This window comes from Prionailurus bengalensis, chromosome E2, assembly GCF_016509475.1.
Source record: "Prionailurus bengalensis isolate Pbe53 chromosome E2, Fcat_Pben_1.1_paternal_pri, whole genome shotgun sequence".
Classification (NCBI taxonomy): Eukaryota; Metazoa; Chordata; class Mammalia; order Carnivora; family Felidae; genus Prionailurus; species Prionailurus bengalensis.
In genome coordinates, this window is record NC_057352.1 from 38,772,951 (window position 1) to 38,789,963 (window position 17,013).

The following is a 17,013-nucleotide window of genomic DNA, read 5'->3' on the forward strand; positions in this document are numbered from 1 at the left end:
ATCAGTTTGGCTCAGGGAATTCATAATGGGGTAGGGAACCTTTCACCTCTAGGTCCTTGGTCCCATTCTGGCTCAGAATGGGAAAGCAAGAAAGTCATTAACATTGGCTGGGCTAGTGAGTGGCCTTAGTGATGCCAGCTGAAATGGCAGACCCAGATTCTGCCGCAAATACAGGCTGTATCAGATCTAACAAGATGGCCAGTGGAATCACCCCACTTGTCACCTTTTGCCCGGGCTCAGCTCAATCTCCGGGACTAGGACGGTACCTCAGGTGGCCCCGCCCCATGAGTGCCTAGGGAAAGCACTGCAAACGGCAGTTGTCTGTAAATGGAAGGGAAGAAAACCTTTCAATAGGAAACCAGCTCAGAGAAAACAGAGCCCAGAACAATATCCTCTGCTTCCCCTGGAACCGCAGCACACAAAAGGAAGAGAAGCCTTTCTTTAAAGCACATTTCCATCATGACCTTCTCTTATTCCAGTGTGAGAAGCAGACCTTTGCAGGCTTCAAATTTAAAACAAGACGGAATTTGAAAGTTCTCAAGAAAAACATCCCCAAGTATCAATCTCTTTCTAAATTGCCCATCCACTGGTCTGTTTAACCAGCATTCACAGCACGACCATCACACACCCTGCCCTCTCCTAGACAGGGGGCCTGAACAGTGCTAAAGGAGCACAGTAGTGGGCCACAGGGTCCACCGTGGAGGCAGATAAGCCTGGGTTTGAATCCCAGTTCACGCCACTTGAGGTCTCTCTCATGATGCATCAGATACATAAGTTCCCGAGCTTCAGTTTTCTCTTCTGCAAAATGGCAATAAAAATAATTCCCACTTTCCTCCAGTCAGTAGGGGGAGTCAGAAACAAGATTCTGATAAAGCAGCAGGAACATGCGAAGCACTCACTAAACTGTTTTTCCTAAACCAGACTGTGAGGGTGGTGTTGACATGGTCCATCCCTTTGGGAGGCTTTGGTTAAAAAGTCAAATGAAAAAGCAGAGACTTAAGCCACATGACCTCTATGGCAGGAGAAGGTAAGGTCCAAGAGTGACACAAAGCACTCAAAAATCTTCCGGAAGGTGGGATGGGAGAAGGCAAAGGTGTTGCCGGGGAGGAAAGGCTGGACCTTATCACAAAGTAGTTGAGACCTGTCCTGTCCACATAGCCTCACTCTAAATTCTTCTCGGGAAAAAGTGTATATTCTCTCCAAATTCACCTTCTCTAAGACAGAACATCCCTGAATGCTCAAAACCCATGCATGCCCTTCTCGTGGCCAGAGAACTACAAAGACAAGAAGGCTAAGTGGGTTGTGATTTTCCTCCAGCATCAGCCTGTCTGGGGATTGAATTCTAGTTTAAAAAACTGCATTTACTAGTGGAGGCCAACTACCAACAATAACAACAATTATAATAATACCTAAATGGTTTATTTTGAGGATTAGAAGAGGTAGTCTTGTTAAAGCAATTAGAAAAGGCTAGAGCGTACAGTTATTTTTAAACTGTGCCAAATAACTCTGCAAGTATATTCTGGCATCTGTTCTGTTGTTGATGATTCTGGGATAAGAAAGTTTAATCCGATACTCATAATAGACACTTCCTTCATGGAAGCCATCCACTGGCAGCCAGGATGAAATGTGACATGAGAGGTACTGCACCCAAACTTACCAAAATCGGGTAAAAAGTGATAACAAACCCTGAAGTAATTGTACGCCATGGCACACCTTTGTTAGTCACAAAGGATGCATTAATAAAGGAATAGATGCATAGCCCAAAATACCACCCATTAACGCAGTATCTTAGAGCTGGATAAATCTTACTGTGTCTCACACTGTTTCATTCAAAACTGAGGCACAGAAAAGTTAAACAGCATGCCCCGAAAAATACCTCCAGTAAGGAGCAGATCATTATTTGAATCTAGGTAATCTACTTCCAAAATTCTCATTCTTTACCACGTCTCTCGTTATATAAACACTGATGAGTGTATTCTGATGGTCAACAGGCAATCAGGTCAATACTCTTCTCATCAGGAAGCAAAGAGTCCAATGGGTACAGACTAACAAAGATATACTTACAATATTTAGTGAAATGCAGGCTGAGAAGGGTTACAGAAATACAGAGCGATGGTATGCCACTCATCTTCACAGCATTAAAAAAAAAAGGGCTTCCTGGAGGAAGTGACATCTAAGCGTTGAGAAGCAAGCAATTTCCCAACTGGGGAGGAGTTAGGTGTGAAAGGGCATTTAAGTCAGGCAATGCACAGGAACTAGACCACCGATTAATCCAGCATCTTGGGTAGTCTGCAAATCATTACTTACCAGATCATTCAATCCATGATCTGCTCTCCACCCACCAAATTCATCCCACACATGGTCTCCACAGAGTACCTGTCAAATAGGGTACCCTCTACTCTGCCAGTTCTCCGTGAAGCAAAGAGCATGTTGGATTTCTCCAAGGCTTTGAGGAATAGAAATATTTTCCATCCTACAGACAGGGTATGGGAAACATATGAGTGCTATTCCAATCTGATTCCTCATTTTTCAGAGAAAGGAGGAATGATTTGGTCAGTGGCCAATAGCTGGTGGCAGAGCTCTGGAGAGAAATTATCCTAACTCTATTGGGATGAAGGGAGACTCTCCTTCATCCACGTTGGTCATTTCTACTACCCTCCCCTGCACAGAATTTCTAGCACAGTCATATACCCCTCCCTCAGGCAGCCAAATTCTTAAATTACTTGCACTATTAAATTTAAAATGTGAGTTTTTTCTAATATCTATTTTAAAATGGCAAACCAATGTTATTTGTTACAAAGAGATTAACAATAAACACTTAGACAGTGTTTGGGTAATAGTAAATCATCAACTCATACACACATATTTGTATGTATAGGGTAAATCAAGACTACATACATATATATATACATATTATATGTACACACACAGCTATGTATTTACATCTACTCTTCAAAATAACCCTAATGTAAGTATTATCACTTTGTTATCATCATTCCCATTTTATGGATAAGCAAACTGAAGCACAGAGAGACTGGTATTTTAAGTAATGTTTTATTTTCTCTTAACTAGACACTGGCAAAGCCTGAGGTCATCTGTCTCCGATAAAAAGGAAAATCAACAGTTAGAGGCAAGGATATGCTGTTAAATATTTAAGTGGCTCTCGAAAGAAAGAATCCTTGATTTATGATTTCCATAATGTAAATACTTCCACCAATTACAAGCTCTCGCTGTGGCCACTAACAAGTTCTGGCATTTCCTGAAAATTTAACAATGGGCTCTGGTAAATGTAGTAAGTCCTCTCCACAACACCCCTGGGGGTGCTTCTCAAACCTTCATATGCATACAAATCCTCAGGAAACCTGGCCAAAATGCAGATAATAACCCAGTAAATGGAGGGTGGGGGCCTGGGACTTTGTATGGATTTGAGGACTAGAGTCTGAGAAGCCTGGGGTTGGAGCAAATGAGACCACTTCCCAACTCAGACCTTCTCCTTAAAATAACAAAGGATTTAGCAGCGTGGTGAGAAGGTTTTTCCTCCCAGGCCCACGCAGGGCTCACCCTCACTGTGCCTACAGGAGTACATACACACATCAGACTTTGGGAATCCCTGCACTGGTGTGAATATATGCGATTTGTATGATGTCACAATACCGTCCCCCCCAACACACACACACACACACACACTACTTTATGCAAGGCTCTGGTAAAACTGTGCCACTAACTGGAGTATTCACAGGCACAAATGTGCTATCAGGGGGTGGTGAGACTTGGCCTTCCGTTCAGCGAAGTCTGCCTTAGAGAGTCTTCACTTGGAGACAAATGAGCTTCTACTGTGACAATTAGAACCATACTATTTATATTGCTTTCACCTCTGCCACAAGCAGAGGTAATGTCCTCTTTGATGATTAGAAAATAGCTTTATAGGAATTCTTGAGATGCAACCAAATGTGATGTCACTGTTATCAGAATTAATAAACATCGTGAAGAGTAACTCATACACAAACTGCTTAAGTCTATGCAAGGAAGAAGAAATTGAGCAAGGTTGTAAAGCTTGGGTAAAAAATCAATTTATTTTTAGATTTTCCAACCACAGTACGTATGTCTGGCCAAGCAATCCACTTTATTATAATGCTGTTGCATTGATTTACACCCAGATAGTGAGATGAAGAGATTTTACAGTCTCTCTGGAATTCTTACAAGTAAGAAAGTCTTTAGAATTTTCCCCATAAGAAAATATCCTCTCTTGGGTAACATACTTACAATCTGACTTTTCATTCATACACATATTTTAGACACCTTTCTAATTACAGCCTGGATGTTACTCTGCTGATCCCAACATTTTTTTTATGGTGAACTTTTTTAAGGTGGTCAATTCTCAGGTATGTTAAGTCACTATGCAAAAATATACTCCACCATCAATTTTGTGAACAAGGTAGATTAAAGTTCTAAACAATAAGCCGCACACCAATAGGTGAAGTCTAAAATAAAAATGGGCTTTTACAGGCACTTTAGGATTCAATCCAGCAGATTATTGTGGTTGACAGGAAATTATGCTTTTATTATCCACCAGGCTTAGTAGCCACAATATTTCATAGAAGCAAAAATGACACATAAGACCAGAGAGTTTCTATTAAAAATGTTTCTGACCTTGAATTTAGAACCATTAGCAGGCTGCTTCAAAACAGGTAAATGCACATTGAATTCAAAGTGGTGTTTCAGAAACACAGATGGGGTATGAGATTCAGCTTGTGGCCCAGTGCAATTCACGCCAAACGCTGGATGACTGGAACGGAACAGGCACAGATATATTTGGGGTTTAGAGAGGGATGGTACTTGCATGCATCCAAATACAATTCAGGAGAGTCATCTTTCCTAAAGCCTTCAGAATTCCCTGACCAGATACCCGTCGCATAACAGGATTCTAATTTTGTTTTTGTTTCAAACACACACACACACACACACACACACACACACACACACACACACCCTATTTATCTCCCCATCAGCCACAACCCTCTAATCATCTTTCCTTGGTCTCCTACCATATCCTTAATCCAGCTATTATTCTATTCAAAAGCACGTATCTTTCGCTTATTTTGCCACCCAGAACACCTGCCAAATCCATTCTGCTGCCATTGGCACGTGACTCTTTTTCTTTAGTTTTCATGAAGTTTAATCATTATTGGTTACCTCGGCAAAAATAAATGCCTTCTCCTTTCCCAAGGAGTCAGAACTTTGTTCTACACACAGAGCACAGAAGCATTTCTATTTGTTAGGGAAATTTCAGCATGGGGTGACTAGGTCTGTGACAAAGACCAGGTCAAAATAAGGCCCTTTTCTAGTGTTATAGACCCAGACCTTCATTTAGGAAAACTTTCTTGAAATCATAAGGTTAAGATATTGAAGATGAATCTATTCTGTCAGACTCTTAAGACAGAAGTGTACTGAGATCATCTCAAAAAAATGAACACAAGTTCCATGTATCCCTTGCTAATTATAGACACAGTAGTGTCAGGCAGTGATTTCTCAGGGCTATTCTAAATACCTCCTTCTCCATTTGAAAGCCCCATCTATTGCTGTCTTTAAGTAACGTGCTCAAAGTTTAATAGAGACCTAGGAGTGAAAACAATGTGTTCGCCTTTTGTTGGAGGAGGTCATTGTGAAGATGTGACCACCAGTGGATCAGAGGGCTGGCGCAGGAATTTTTATCCCATCCCTATTCCTGGACCTACATTCTACCCACTGTTCTCTCACTACGAGTCATTTCAAGGACTCAGCTTTGAGGGATTAAGATGTTGGTGAGTCCATCTGGACTAAATACGTGACTGAACCCCATGGAGGCCTCTATTTAACACCTTAAGATTCTAGTGCACAGATGCGGAGATCTCATCGTGTGACCACCTGAGAGAAAACCTCATATCTGAGTTCCCTTGTTTATTAACACTGCCACCTACCAGTCAGGAGTGTCTCACATCTTTCTTTGGCAACTCCGTGCCCTCTGTATATGGAGGCCAATTTCAAAGTTCACTCTGGGAACTCCCAAGGTTGTGAACCAAGACCCTTTAAATCACAGTAACCAATAGAAATCAATTTTACTCTTGCCCAATTGTAGTGTAGCTGAGCTGTGAAAAGCTCCACGGCACAGGTGATGAAACATCGAGTTTGGAGTTGGAAATAGTTTGAATTACTGTTCTATCACTCATAAGGTACGGGGAGATGTATCTCAATTATGACAAGGGAACTGATGCTCTGTTTCATACTCTCTAACTTGAGGGACAGTGGAAAAAAATAAGTGAATGCACATAAAACTCTATCAATGAAGCAATGATAGCTACTATTTACTGAAAATTCCATGTACTTAACAAAGACTTTTGATTGATATTTAAAAAAATGATTTCAATTTCTTGCTGTGTACCTCAATGGGGAATATCCCAGCGTTCTATTTAGAACAGGTAATAAAATAACCTTTTCCAACTCTTGTGTTTTTTTTTTTGTTTTTTTAAATGGCAGGAACCATGTTGGATACGAATAAAATAGCACTTTATAAATAGCTTTCCCTGCCCACAGCTAACACAAAACTAATGACTTCAAATAGTTTTATTAAGCTGCTAAAGGGCAGGATTTTTAGTCCCCTCCCAAGAGCCAACCATGTCTCTTTCCATTGAAGACATAGCATTGTCCCTTCACTATTTTCTGCAGACAGGACAACACACAAGCACTAAACATCCACATGGGACCTATTCCTCCCTTTGTAACCACTCAAAGAAAAACATGGGCTGCTACATCCTATTGTACAATTGCACTACAGCCAAACTTTAACTACTCGATGACCAACATTTCATTGGCCGGGTACTGCTACCAAAAAAAAAAAATTCTGTTGCATTTCATCATCATCTACCTTCCTATGAGAATGGTCAAAGTGAGGAGTCCCCACTAACTCAGAAATGAGGCCAAAATGATCTCTCAACACTACTCAGAAGGCTGCTGAGAGAAGATAATAATAGGAGATTGTCAGGTAGTATCTTCTTTCAAAAGTATTCAACAACTGGTTTCCATTCACTTCAGCACTACTGGTGATAGCTGAAAATTACAAGCTCTCGCTTCTTGCTTAAGTCATGCGGAAATGGTTAAAATCAGTTATATCACATAACCAAGGGTACAGAGTCTGTAATACTAAAACTGAAATGCAGCCAAGTATCCCAGCATATTAAGTCAAGATTCTGCCAATTAGATTATACTGTGTAGTAACCATTCTTACAAGTGCACCTGACTGTCATTCTTTCATGTTTCAAAGACTTTATAGCTTAAAAACCACCCGCTGACACAGTTACCATGAACTACGAACACAGTTGATAGATGGGTAGACAGATAACAAGCAATCATTTGACAAAAGTAATACTGAGATACAACAGAATACATAGGTCATGACAATTAACGTATTTATAGGAGTTCTAAAATCAGTACAATCTTCACCAACTATATTTGAGTCAAACTCAGACAAACACAAATATGCCCTACCACTTTAATAAAAATAAGTATAAATTAATGGTTTTTTCATTTTTGAGCACCCCCAGTAGGAAGATGGAAATACTTCAACACAGAAAATTAAATTCTGTTTGTCAAGCTGAAAGAGCAATAGAGAAATAAAGAATGGAATGTGTCCTTGTAATTTTTATAACAAGTTCGGAAGATGAGGTTGCATGTATAAGAAAGAAAAGTATTCCCTTATGATATTCATATCACTCCCTCACCTACTTATTTCATGTTATTTGTGTCACATTGGAAATCAAATAGTCATATTTTATGCATTAATCTATCTAGAAAGAAACAATGCATGGAAAATGTTATCGGTAATAGAACATGAAGGTACTATAACATTTTCACTTAATGACATACATAGAAAAGAATTCCACTTAATATTCCTTTACAGTATATTCAACATGCTTAAAATGTAAATAAATCTATTCACAGAAATACCTTATCATGGCAAACAGTATTTTTTTCCATTGTGTACATGTGAGTGCCAGGTATCCTGCTGATTAACGCAATATAGAAGAGTATAGAATGGTCTTCTAAGACGTTCTGACTTGCAATTCACATAAGGTTAATATGAACTTTCCATTCAAATACAAAATATACTAAAGAGAAGCAAAGGAGGGAGGGGAAGGAAGGAGCAAAAGAGGGAAAGTTCTTCCCTTCATTATTTTATACATTCCCCCACCAAGGGAAAGGTATGGACACTGAGTTACACATGCAACACTTCAGAATTTAGTGTGTTTTCCCCAATAAAACACTACTTTGCATCCCATATAGGTTAGCAGCATTCTTGATATAAGTCTGGTCTTGATTTTCCAAGTGAGGTTTATAATCATAATACTGGATTTTGGGTAGGATTATATCCCACCCCATCCTTTACTGAGAATCTCCTAGTAAAGGAAGAGAGGGCAGTCTTTGTTCGTTGTTGATGCATTAAATAAATGTTTGCAGAGCACTAACTCTGTGCTTGCCCTCAACTAACCATCATTTCAACATTTGCAACTGTCTTTGGCAGAGAGAATAGGAAAGGAAAGTTTGAAGGTTTTAAGTACAAGTGTTATTCTTTTATGATGTTTTCCAAAGAAAGACAGAAAACCGCATCTATTTCAACTATTAATAAAACTTAAAAACAAGACTTCTAAAGTCAAGAAGGTAGATGATATTTATTATAAGGAAAAGCATATGACATTTAAAACTCGGGAAATAAAAGCTTGGGACATGATAGAAAAAGGAAACAGTACTGGCCCTGGTGCTTTGCCATGAAGTAACTCTGGAGACTTAGCTAGAGGCAGCATATGGGAGCAGCAGCTGAATGGCATCCCTTGAACTTATTTCCTTTCTGACCTTTCGAAGTTGCCAGGTTCAACTAATTTTCTCCTCATGGTTATATCTGAAGCTGGTTCCAGAGGCAAGAACCAACGGTTCAGCAGAAATAGATTGCTCATCGCAACTTTCTATGGGAATTAAATGAGAAAAGCCTAATCGCTCTTTGGTTAATTAAGCCCCACTAATTCAGATGACAGCCTTATTCCATCAAAATAATATTTTATTTCACAAATACACATCTGTGGGATTCTGGAGAAAAAAAATTCCAGCACTGCAAAAAGATATTAAAAAAAAAAAAAGACTGGTCAATATACAAATTCAGGAAGCCGGGGGTGGGGGGTGGGGGTGCAAATCAAACCATCCAAGGCAGATGAAATGGCAAAGGAAACATGATAAAAATCCTCATACTTGAACCAATACATAAGTTAGTTATCTGGGCACATTTTGAAGTTTTCTACAAGTAAATTTTGTGTATGTGTGTACCACACCTAATACAGAGCTACCAGGACCGGCCAGGGTTGAATTCTTACACTCTGCAGGTGGTGTTTAATACACCAAAGTTAGGAGCCTTTTCCTAAACTAAAAAGCAAAACATGATCATTTCAGCTGTGAATGCAACAATGCTGAAAACAACGGGGGAAGAAAACTTCATCTTTTTCCTGCTTCTCCAAGTAACTTTTTAGGCAATATAAAATGACTGACACCACTATCCACAGTATCACTGAGCACGCTACTTCCAAAACAAAGTCTTGAGACTTTAGACTCCATCTATAATTAAAAGGCTACTCTGATCATGCTTGCTCCTTGATTTGTCAAACACAAAACTTGGCTGATAAACCAGAAAAGTGTGGTTGGAAATATAAATTGAATATCATTTTACCCCTGAAAAGCTTCTGGCTTTGCATGGAAATTTTGCTCAGATTGGAATGTTGATAAAGCTGTGAGGTGTGCCACCTTGAGTAGAAAAATAAAGATTTTTTTTTCTTAAAGCATTAATTTACTTATAATATGGTTTTCTGGACAGTTGGTAAGTGTGGATTCTAACTTCTGGATGATTGTTCCTTTCTCCTCACTAATGAACAATGAAAGGAAACTGGAAAGCAAAACCTTTAAGTACAACTTCTTGAATAGACTCATTATACCCTGATTCTTTGGAGTTCCCATGCTTTGCTCCAAAATCCGATGCTCCCAGCTAACCAGCATCCTAAGACCTTAAATCTGTGCACAGTGTACACGGAAATGTTGTATCACGAATATGCTCATACAACAGCCTTTACAAATGCCTTCTCACGTGGTCTATTCCAGCCTGCTGAGCATGTTTTATGGGCTGTTTGTTTTTACATTGATCATACCACCATTGGCTACTTAAGTGTGTTCAGTGCTAAACTAAGGGGCTGCCTTAGATGAATTCGGTCTGGACCAGAGTTCTACACAATACCCAAATAAAGTTATTTTCAGGTTAAAGACCTCCTATCCTTTAGAGAGAATATCCTTTAGAGCAGCAAATGCTGCTGCTATTCTAGGGAAGGCTGCTATAAAATTGCTCTTCAGTGAAATTCAGAGCACCTTCAAGAACTCAAAAATGCATCCTGCGCAGCAAAAATGCAGCCAAAAAAATGTTGAGTCTTGCATGTAGAGATTTACCTATCAAGAATCTCGAGAGTTTTGGGAATCTGGGGATTTTAAAGCCGGAGTGATTCTTAACAGTAATAATAACTAGAAATACAAGATCTAGGTTGCAGGGGAGAAAGATTCAAAGTTTAAGTGACAGCATTACAGCACAAATTTTGGAGAACGTTAGCCAGCATCTCTAAAATATATAGCCCATTCGTGATGGACATGGGATACCTTGACACTCATTTGGGTGGCAGGGGGAACAAACAATGAGGAAGACGAAATGCCACTCAATAGCCCTGAATGAAGCAATCCCAGAGTTGCTGGGAAAGCTCTTCTCTGTTTTCGGAGATTTTTCTCAACTCCAAGCCCTGGACTCCAAGAGTCCAGAAAAAAAAAAAAATCTATCAAAGGGGATGGTTTAAAATGCTGCAACTGCTCCAGCATGAAATGAGTATGTGATGGGGAGCTTCCAATCTGCTAAAGAATTATAGAATATTATTAGTGTTATTATTTAATAAGAGGGTTAATCCTTGAATTTCTTTCAGCCACAGAGCCCAGGGAAGTGGAAAACATGTCTGGACAGGATGATTATGGAGAACTCCCTTTGAGGGGAGAAAAATGCAGCCCTTAGAGAACATCCTTCAAAGGTATCAGGCCTGTCTGTAAAAGAATCTCTCTCTCCCTTGCTCTTTGTTACACACACACACACACACACACACACACACACCCAGATAAAATCCCTGCAAAACTGGACACAGCTGATGAAAGGCAACAGCCGGGCAGAAATTTCAGTTGTGTTTAGCCTAAAAGACGGGGCTCATTTTGCATGCAGTCAAGTACAGCGGCGAGGTTGAATGGATGGAAAATCCCACTCTCGAATCTTACATAAATATCTCTTTCCCACATAGTTTTCCAGTTGAAAAGCTCCCATAATGAAGCAGAGGTGACAGCCCAGGGAGCGTTGTTAACCATTGAGACGGCTGTCAGGAGAACTGTAGGGCGGACAGGCGCTTCACAACCGCCCCAACCCACCCGGGTCCCTCCTACCCGCTCCGCAATGGTACCCGACCCGAGAGGGCAGTGCTGGCGTACCTTCTCCGAAGCCCCCTCCTTCCCATTGTCAGCCCGCAAGCTGCGTGAAGCCAGGTGAAACCCAGCAGCCGGCTGATCTGATTAGCAGCTCCGGCGCGCTAAGGGATTGTCGGATCGTGCCTCTTCAAGAGGAAACTCTTGTGGAATCTTCAGGAAAGGGTGGTAAAGTTGCAAGGACCTTTCCTGCCTCCCGCTGCCTCGGCTACAAGCCCCGTTCTCTAACTGGAGCTGAAGTGAGCAGCTGACAGCCTGATTTGCCATGACGGACTGATGCTGTGCGTTCGCAACAATAAACAATTCATGTTGTTTGATTTCCAAGATTTAGCAACCCAAGCAAACAGCTGCCATCTCGGCTCACGGAGGCCAACGGCTGGCCCTTGACGAGCGGCCGGCGCAGTGCCTGCGGGGAAGGGTCAACGGTAACAAAACTTTGAGGTTCCTGCCACATTGTGTGGGAGAGCTTTGGTCTGGGAGAGAAGCGAAGCGAAGAGAACTGCGGATACCTGTTGGCATCAGCAGGTGTTCGGCGTCCCCCAGCCCTAGCTGGAACCCGGTAGGAGGGGAGGAAGTCCCTTACGAACCTGTTACGCGCTGGCAGAAGCCAGGCGAGAGCCCTCTAGGCCGGCGAGCAAGGCGGCCCGCCCCCCGAGTGTCGGCGGATGGGGAGCAGGGAGAAGGCACAAAGCGCAGCCGCCTGCCCTGCCGGGCGATGGGGAGAGGGTTCGGAGTCCTCGGCTCGGGGGGCCTCTGTGAGAGCGGGTTCGCCAAGGACAGTGCCTCTGGGCGTCCTGCCGGGGTTCGGTACAGGGGCTTGGCCGCTGCAGAGCCGCGGGGCGGCCCGAGAGCGAGCAAGTTTGCAGCGGGCACCACGCCTCGTAGGCTGGAGCAGCCACTTGTAGGAAAGCCCTGCGCCGGGGCGGGGGGCTCTCCGCTGCTGGGTCGCGGCCCGCGGCCCCAAGGCAGGGGTCTCCCTCCCTGTCCCCGGGGTGGCGGGGGAAAGGGGCAGCCCCGGTCCCCGCGCCTTCTTTCCTCTCGGGCTCGCACCCTCCTCACCCCCGCCGCGGGTGTTGCCCATTCTCCGCACGGACCCCGCAGTGAAGGCGCGCGGCTGCAGCGTCGCCTGCCTGCCGGCCTGGCGAGGCGGCGAAATCGCCAGGCGACCGCGGAGATGGAGACTGGCAGGAAGACTAAAGGGGCACAGGCTGCTTGCTACTCCCCAGGACCTACTGTCACAACCGTTTGCCAAATCGTCAGAGCCCTGAGGTGGCCCCGTCGGCTGTGCGCATCATGAAAGACGCAGCTCAGCCCCAAGCCTGGGCTAGGAACCCGCGTCCACCATCTGAGGGGGGGGGGGGGGGGAGGAGACACACAAGGTGTCCGAAGGGGGATAGGGATTCTTAAAGGAAACGGTCCTTTCGGGGTCCTCGGGGCTTGGAGGGAAAAGGGGACAGGGGGAGAGCACTTACTCTTGACGAGCTCGGCGCTGGCGAATTTCAAGCTTCCTGGTTCACACACGGCTGCAGGGACTCTGGGTCGGCTCCCGAGGGCGGCGAGCAAAGAGAGGTTCCCGCGCGCAGGGCAGGCGCCTCCGGATTCCGTTCATACCTCTCGGAGCTGCGGGGCTCGCCGTGGAGACGCGGGGCGGGCGCGCCGAGTCCGGGTGTCCGCAGCCCAAAGTGCAGCGAGCGGGCGGGTGCGCGGGACCGTCCGTGCCCAGACCGGTGCCGGCGGAAGGGACTCGGGGAAGCAAGGAGATTCCGAATAAATCCACGAATTCCGGGCTGAGCGCTCCGGCGTGCGAGCCCGCCTGCCTGCCAAATGTAACTGTGAAGTGATGTGGAAAAGTGAGCCGGGTGCCTCCCCTGACGGATCTCATTGGGCAGAGCGCAGAGGCAGGTCTACCACTTGGAAATTCATGTAAGCAGTCCCCCTCCCCGCCCCCTCCCTGCCTTCCCCCTCGGCTGTCGCGCGCTCGCTCGCTCTTCCCCGCTCCAAGTGGGCGCCCAACTTTTCGCTCCTGGCTCCCGAGCACGCCCCGCGCGTCTCCGCAGCCAGAGCCCCGGCTGAAGATGCGCCCTTCCGTGCGGAGCGCGCAGCCCGCGGAAGGCCAGCCTCCCGGAGAAGGGGGCCGGCGGAGGATCAAGGCAGGCGGAGGCGGTTCCCACGAGCTTCCTCTGTCGGCTCTCACCTGCGCCCTGAGGCTAGCGTGGTCTTGAAAATCGTCTCAACGACCCACAGCTGTTCTCCGTGGGCGGAAGAGGACGCGGCAGGGCCGAGGGGTGCGCGTGGGCGGCTTACCTCGCAATTCCGAGAGCCTCTTGCGGACAGAGTGGGGTGCTTGTCAGACCGCTACCTACGACGCTACAGCTCGGAGGCAGGCGGTGTGTCGCGGTCTTGTGGGTGGAGCACATTCCTAGCACCCCCCTGCCTCTACTCCTTCAGGGAGACGGGATCGGGGCGGGCACCGGGGCAGCCGGCAGGGGCGCGCAGTAAGTAGGCACGAAAAGAACAGCAGAACTTGCGTGGGAAATCCAGGGGGAGATTGCCCTGTCTTGTCAGTGTCCCTTGGCCTCCAGATCTACTCGCAGACACCATTTTTGCAGCTCCTTTACCTCCGCCAAGAGACGCCCTGGCTGTGGCCCGTTTAGCTGCTCTGATGGACGCCGTGCAGGTCCTGAGAAACGTTACCCCCCACCCCCCCACCCCCGCCCTGGGGTAGAGCCAGTACAGATAAATTAAGAGGTCCAGGCTTGTTTTCTTCTCACTTCCAAGGCATATATTGAGCCACCGTGATCTTTTGGTACAATCAGTGAAACGAAAGATGCACTAATCCTTACTTTTTTGATTAACTTCCCTCCACAGGCCACCCTGATTTGGTCCATGCCCTGTGCACCAGAGGGGAGTTCTCAGGAAGGGTTTTACCATCTGGGGGTCACAGCCGAAACAGAAGGGGGAAAGGGCGCAGACAACCAGACACAAGGTCTGTAGAGCTTGTACTGACTGTCGCAAATTAATGAGACACAGTGAGCAGAATGAGAAAATAGGCACAATATGCTTGTAATGTTTTATGCAGATTTGACATTTGTGTGTGTGTGTGTCCCATTATGAAATGTTTAAAAGAATACAGCCTATAGGTCTAATATCTGTTTCACATTCTAGCTTCTTACGGGCAAAAAACTTAGTGAATTATTTCAGACACGGAGAGGTGAGGAGAACCAGGAGGTATCTCCCCTCTGCCCCCACCCACCCCCAAACACACACACACACACACACACACACACACACACACACGACAGTACATAGTAACTGTTCCTTCTTTTCTCAGACTGTAAGCTTGCAGGGTATTCAGGAGTTGGTTAATTCTATCTAGGAAAAAGGAACAGAAGTCATACCTCAATCAAATCATAACTCCTGCTAGACCAGGAAGTAAGTCCCAAGTGGACAAAGAAATACACGATATTTGGGTTGTGCTTAATTTTCAGACATTCATTTTCAGTTTGAACACATGCTCTGCTCCTTTCCTGGGGGTACTTTTCTTAAATCTATGAGAACCACAGAAAAAGTTTTGTGTTACTGAAGGCTGCAAATCGTCACAAGTAACAAACTCATCTCAAAAGAAAGCCAGAATGGTAGAATTAGACAACATCCCCAAATCTCATTTTCTTAAAGGGAAACAACAACAGCAACTCTTTTGACAAAGGGAAGAGAGTCAGGATCCAATGGCTTTGGATGCCATGGTTAGGGATGCGTTGTTTTGACTCACCTCTACGTGTACTCTCAGAGCAGTTACATGCATTGTCTTCATTGAATTTTGGCAACTAGAATTCAAGGTAGCCCTCTCTCCATGTGCTAATCTCTGCTCAAAGCACTGCAGTAGGAATTTCCTACTAATTTTCTCCTAATTCTTAGGAGAGGTCTGGGTGATTAAGCAGTGTGAAAGAGGATTAGGATAATGTTAAAAAGCCCTATAAGGATATTTCTAAAATAATCAGGGTTGCTGAAAGACAAGGCATTTGCCTCTTTAACAATTCCACCCACACTTAATAGGATGCAGTGTAATGTCACAATGGTGAGAGCCTAACTCCTTAAGAAAGTGTTTTCTTTTCAACATCCTCTCCAGGGTTACAGCCTTCCAGCTTCCAGTCCACAGGAAGAGGACTGTGCTACATGGGCTTTTCAGAATGGCAACTGAAATTGCCTGTGCGGTGGAGCCTTGCAGGGGAGGAAGGGTGAGGGATTATGTGATAGGGCTGAAGTAGAATCAGAGAAGAGCTGGGGGCTGGGGAGATGCCTTCAAAATAACCTTGGCTGACTGAGTTGCAGACTGGGATGAGGCAGGGTGTCTACAGCCTGGGTTTCTGTGACAGGCAGAGGAGGACTCTACTGCAGTTGAATGACATGGAAAGAAACTCTATGTTTCTTTTTCACTACAGGTAGATCTTGTGCTGTAATTTGGACTAAAGGAGACACTAAACCAAGTGACTGGTTAGTTGGATAGTGAAGAACCCGCTGGCTTATAGGAAGCAGAGCCCTGGCAGGAGGTGGGAGAGATAGGGACACTCCACTTTGTCCCACTGGAGCAGGAAATGGCAGAATGGAACATAGCTACTATTTGCTGCATCAAAATGTAAACTTTTCTTCTTCTCATTCTCCGGTACACAATTAAAAACTAAAATAATATAAAAGCAAACATTAAAAAACATGTGTTTACCACAGTATAATGGTGAGAGCTTTCAGGTTCCTTGGCTTGCTTTTAAATTTAGATCAATTAATGAATTTGTGGACTTTCTCCTAAAGGAGGGGTTGAGAAGTGTGGATTCGGTGAATGAAAATATTTCACGATGTAATTCCTGCCCAGGGTATTTTATTTTATTTTATTTTTTATTAATTTTTTAAGATTTTATTTTTAAGTAATCGCTACACCCGACATGGGGCTCAAATTTACAACCCCAAGATCAAGAGTCTCATACTCCACTGACTGAGCCAGCCAGGTGCCCCCTGCCTGGGATATTTTAAACATAATATTTTAAGTAAAAACTTTAAGACTCTGAAATATGAAGAAGGCCAAAACGTAAGTGTAATACCAATTAACATATAATACTTTCCAGGAATGCAGAGTACTTTTCCCAGATTTCATGTTATGAAATCGTGATGCAGATATCTCAAAACCACCATGTCCTTTTTTTTGAGGGGGTGGGAGTTGTAATAAGTAATATATAACAACTGTAGCATTAGGCAGAAGAGACTTTGAAATTTGATTGAATTTCCAATATTGGAGCATATATCATGAGAAGGCAAAAAATTAGGAAGGCATTTTAAGAAGTTTGTAAATGTTAGGTACATTTAGGAAAGATTTCTTTAAGAGTTTGTTTTAAATCAGCCTCTTTATTAGTCATGAAAAGATGTAATGGGTAGTCAAATGAAGTGAATGTGAGCAAT

At 44.1% G+C, this 17,013-nt stretch overlaps 1 protein-coding gene across 3 annotated transcripts in view; it reads right to left on the bottom strand.

The window, feature by feature from the left end:
• Positions 1 to 13,517, bottom strand: part of LOC122494308 (cadherin-8) — a 364,626-nt gene extending 351,109 nt beyond the window's left edge. Inside the window, exon 1 of one of the 3 annotated variants that reach the window (XM_043599374.1) lies at positions 13,041 to 13,517. The gene's annotated coding sequence lies outside the window, so the exon portion shown is untranslated. The remainder of the gene's footprint in view (positions 1 to 13,040) is intronic. The other 2 variants (XM_043599373.1, XM_043599372.1) reach the window with 2 other exon arrangements.
• Positions 13,518 to 17,013: the final 3,496 nt, after the last annotated feature.